This window comes from Alligator sinensis, unplaced genomic scaffold (assembly GCF_000455745.1).
Source record: "Alligator sinensis unplaced genomic scaffold, ASM45574v1 scaffold568_1, whole genome shotgun sequence".
In the NCBI taxonomy this organism is placed as follows: Eukaryota; Metazoa; Chordata; order Crocodylia; family Alligatoridae; genus Alligator; species Alligator sinensis.
This window is the reverse complement of record NW_005842637.1, coordinates 36678-41459: the sequence shown is the minus strand read 5'-3', so window position 1 is coordinate 41459 and position 4782 is coordinate 36678. Positions and strand designations below refer to the sequence as shown.

The 4782-nt window shown below is 47.8% G+C and overlaps 1 long non-coding RNA gene and 1 pseudogene across 2 annotated transcripts in view; both read right to left on the bottom strand.

Annotated features, from left to right (window-relative positions):
- Nucleotides 1–26: 26 nt before the first annotated feature.
- On the bottom strand, nucleotides 27–1668 carry LOC112551866 (annotated as a pseudogene).
- A 1374-nt stretch (nucleotides 1669–3042) lies between these two features.
- LOC102377437 overlaps nucleotides 3043–4782 on the bottom strand; it is an 8203-nt gene continuing 6463 nt past the window's right edge. For both annotated transcript variants that reach the window (XR_003096190.1, XR_001358771.1), the window contains one exon: nucleotides 3043–3537. This is a non-coding gene — a long non-coding RNA (uncharacterized LOC102377437). The remainder of the gene's footprint in view (nucleotides 3538–4782) is intronic.

Below are 4782 nucleotides of genomic sequence, written 5' to 3'. Positions count from 1 at the left end.
CTCTCCTGGGGGGGTTCTTTCCTCTCCTAATAGCCTCTCTGGAGGTCCTGAAGCCTTCCCCAGATCTCCCACTGTCTCCTCAATGCCCTCTGGGCATATTCTTCCTCCCAAAACTCGATCTTCCCTTGGCGAGTGGGTCTTCCTTTAGGCCCCTTATAAATGTTTCCATAGGCCACCCTCCCCCCCCCCCGACTTTTGCCCCTATCAGCTTTCTTAAAGTCCACCATATGACCTGTCCTGGGATATTCTGCACATAAATCTGAGGTCTCTTCCCCAGCCTATCCCCCACTTTAGATGATAGTTCCCTCCTCCGTGTCTCTAGCTCCTTGGCCCGACTTTCTTTTCTGGGTCCCACTGACCCCTTTTTTCCTGGGGCTCATATCTGACCTACATTGCCTTAGGCCTTGTGTCACCTGTGTGCAGCCCTGGCGAACCAGGCAACTGGTCTCTCTCCCTGGGCTAGCCTGTTCACCTTTCCCTGCCATCCCTATATCTATTATATCTGCTTCCACTGGTGGCCTCTGACTGATTACTGTAATCCCCCACTTAGCTTGAGGTTTACAGAGTTTCCCCAGCTGCAGTCTTAGATGGCTCATCTCCTCTGCATGACGCTGCACCCATTGGTCCCATCTCTTATTCCAGCATTCCAGGAGGGCTGGCAGGACCTCTTCTTGTAGGGCCATAGGCTTCGCCCCTACCGTTCCCTTCTCTGGGTTGCTTCTCTCTGGTTGCCCTTGTTCGGCCTCCTCTCTTGGATCCTCCGGGCCTCGGTCTCCAGGGAACTTTGTTTGTTCTGGAGGTTTCCGGCCCCTTGCCACGTGGTCATTAGTTGCACCTCCATTTCCCTCAAGGACCCTTTCACCACTTTGAGTTCATGTTGCTGCTCTAGGCATTCAGACACAGCCGTAGTCACACACCCTGCGAATTGGGCTCCCAGCGTCTCCAGCCTCTCTTGTATTATGTCTGCGAACTTCACCGCCTGAGCTTTCTATCCTACTTCTGTCTGAGTTGCTATTCCTGGCACCTCTGGCACCTCCAACTTCCCAGGATCTTGGCCTTTTATCACCATCTGACTGCTTGCTGCCCGTAGCATTTTATCTTCTGCCTCCAAGGCCTGAATCTGCTGCCTTAAGGCTTGCATCTGAAGCTGTGACTGCTCCCTCTCTGTGTTAGTCTCTGCCTCTTTAGCCAAGCTGTCTTCTAGGAGAGTTTTAAGGCACTGTACCTGTTCTCCAAGGTGGTCTCTTTCCACCTTCACACTCTGTAACTGGGACCGTAACCCATCATTCTCTCTCGTTCCTGCCTCTAACTCCCTTTCAAGGGACAGGTTTCGATTGCACAGCACCTTGTAATTTGCTGTGTGAGCTTTTACCTTTTCCATCTCCTGCACAATCACCATGCCATTTTCTTCGGTCTGGGTACGGCTTTCATGCAGGTGGTCCTGCAGCTCTTGTGCTAGATGTTCTGCACTATTTACTTCTGCTGCCAGTCCTCCAACTCGTCTTGCAACCCCTCTTTTTGGTCCTCTTGACTGCGGACTTCTTTCTGTAGGACGCCTATTAGGTTTCTTGACACCTCCAACTTCTGCAGCATTTCCTTCTGTTCCCCTGCCTGAGTTGTGCCAGCTTCAAGGGACCTTGCAATCCATGCTTTCTTCTCCCTCTGCATCTTCTGCAGCTTCTCTTCCCTCTCCTGGCTCTCCTGGGCTTCATTCATGATAAGCTGTTCTAGTGCGTGAGTTCTCTCAGCTTCCGCCGCTAACAAGCACCCGATTTCTTTGGAACCTCCTTCCTTTTTCCCTGCTTGTACCTGCTGTTCTAACCCAGTGGCCTTTGCCTCCACTTGTTCTTTCTGAGCCTTTCCTGCTTCTAATTCCCACTCTAGCCGGGCCATCCTCTCCTCCAACTCATCCACCCACAATAGCCAGGTGAAATTCTCTTGTCTCAGGCCCTCTATGTCCTCTGCCTCTGCCATAGCTAGCCTTGTCTTACTCCTTCACTGGTTGGGCCCTAAGGGGTTGGGCCCAACCAGTGGGCCCCTGTACAGTCTCTGAGGCAGTGACTTCCTACTCCTCCCCCTTTTTAGGTCTGTGTTGCTGCTGCCTTCCTACAGCTCTCTCTCAGTTCCCATTTTAGCCCTAAGGTTCATTCCCCCTAATTAGGGACACAGGGTTCTCCCCATGCATGGCCTTACTTTCCTGGCCAATGCACACTTTGTCATGGCGCGGGGTCCAGTAGGATGGCTGTGATCTTCCTAAGGCCCCCTTTACCATTCCAAGTTGACCCAATGGGCACCCTCGACTCTTGCCCGCCACATCTTTGATGATAAAATATATATTTGGGAGTCTGCCTTTTATGCCCTCTTGGTCACATTTTGCTGTACACTCAGACCCCGTGGATTCCCGGACCCCTGATAGGTCCCACTCCAAGATAGATGGTACAATGAGTGTTTCGGGGCACCCTAGCCTTATGGGCTATGCGTGGCTCCAACCACCCCTTTACCATGCCCCAAGCCTCACAGGTGGAACTGACATTGTTCGGTCTGGACCTTGTTATAATCTGCCCCCCTTGTCCTCCCTGGGCCCTCTGCAGCCTTCTCTGGGGCTTCTATTGCCGCCCTGTCTTAGAATGAACTACTGGGTTCAGAAGATTTTCTGTGCTTGAACAAAGGACATACTCATGGTTGTTTTCACTCTTGCAAAGCTTTATTTAAGGATACTGGCACAGGCAGGGGATAGAACAGAGCAGAGAGGACAGTCACTTCACATCGGTTTTAGGTGGCAGCCACCACCTCGCATGGTTCTCCTGGCCCCGGAGTGTCCTGATCCCGGAGATGCGATAGCCTGTGCCAGGGCTCCGCACAAGTCAGGAGGAACCTATCATAACTTAAGAATGTACATCTTATATAGTCTAGAGTAAATAACGTTATCTTGAGCTAGGGATTTGGTTATCTCAAGCTAGGAATTTGGGGATGAGTCATGATCCAACACACCTGGTGTTTACTACATTCTACTGTATTACAACATTCTACTATCTAGGTTCATGGTTCAGTCACGCTCACAGAGCAGGAGGCTATGTGCCGTTTCGCCAGCCTACTATGGAATCAGCATGCAGAACTCTTGCTATTAGCATTAGCAAAGCTCTTACTATTACAGTTCACCCCTCAATTGTGAGACAGACTACTAAGAATTTGAGGTCTAACTCGCAATCGTCTTAAGCAGTTTGCATACGCTGGACATTACACAGGTGGACGAGAGACTGAATGCGCAGATACAAAAAGCATGTCTATAATAACAAGTATACAGCTACAATACAAATAACAACAATAGGATGTAATAGAAGATTTAATACAGCATTTGCTTTAGGGGACTACTCTTTAAAATTGTCTCAAATGATGCACCATAAGGTTGTGCTCATCTTGGGTGATTCTCAGTAGTTCACTATGCTGGGTTATCAGAACTCAGGTTCGGGCAACTGTGGTAGCTATCTTCTGGAGCTGGTGAGTGATTTCTTCATGCTGGTCAAGTAACTGCTTAAGCTGTGGAAAAGAAACTTTAACTGGTATCACTCACAGAGGAATGGAGAGGGTAGAGTACATGGCTTCATATGAGACATTAAGGAAGGGGACGCTCTCCTTGGTACGTATGTTGGTAATAATCATCACCTGATGGCGGCATTCACACACAGGGGGTGGGGAGACTTTATCCACATGCCACTGAATTGGGTTAGGAGAAAACACACAAGCTGTCTTATTCTTTAAGTCATATGTGAGGGTTTCTTGTAACTACTAGCATTTCCACCTACAATGACTGGGGTCATGGCTCATACAAAAGGTTATGAGCCGGGCACACTCATCTCTCTGGCTAATTCTCACAATCATCTATGCGATAAGTCCTATTCATTAAATCAATGTGGGAATCCTCAAATGTGGGAATCCACCATTGATCTCTAAACAACTGAGGGAATATCTGCATTTCACACTACACGGCAGGCCAGGTCTGATTAATGGATAGTTTAAACTCTACTGTGCAAACTGAGGTATTGCACTGGGTGTACTGAGGGAGGGGTTGTAGCCACCCCTCACACTGTATTTCCAGGGCCTTTTGCCATTCTGACTTTGAGGATTTTTGTATGACAGCTCTTAAGTTATGATATTGTTGATATGTCTGCAATTGCCAAAGCATACACAAGGTGGCATCCTGAAAGGTGGATTGCTTCTTCAAGATGCCAGTTATTTCAAGAGCGATCTGGTTAACCCATTGCTAAAGATGATAGGTACTAACTAAATGTGTCTTGGTCAACCAAGGCAATAAGGGTCTCCAAGAACTTATCAGTTTTAGGGTTTGTCTATCAAGCAAGCTCAATTTACTCAACTTATTCACTAAGGTTTCGATGTCAAACCTATTGACTACCTCTGTGCTTGCTCTAATTCTTTCCAGGATAGTATTGCTTATATCTCTCTTAACTCGCAGTGTATGTTCTAGCTAGGGAGCACATTCTTTTTTTGATTTTTGAAGATCTACTTTGGTTATATTGATGGTATACTGAACATGATGGATGCAAGGTCTTTACCACACTGTGCGAGAGGTTGACTTAACTCTAGCTATGTGGGGTTTCTAGGTGGGCATGCTAAGTTGGTGCCTAATGTCAAGCAGTTTAACTCACCATCCCCTCTCCGTTATGATGCTTATATTATAACAAATCAGGGCAGAGTTTGGAGAAACTTGGGTTATCAGGATTTTACTTCTGGATCCACTATCTTAACTTCTGGATAAGTTTTTCA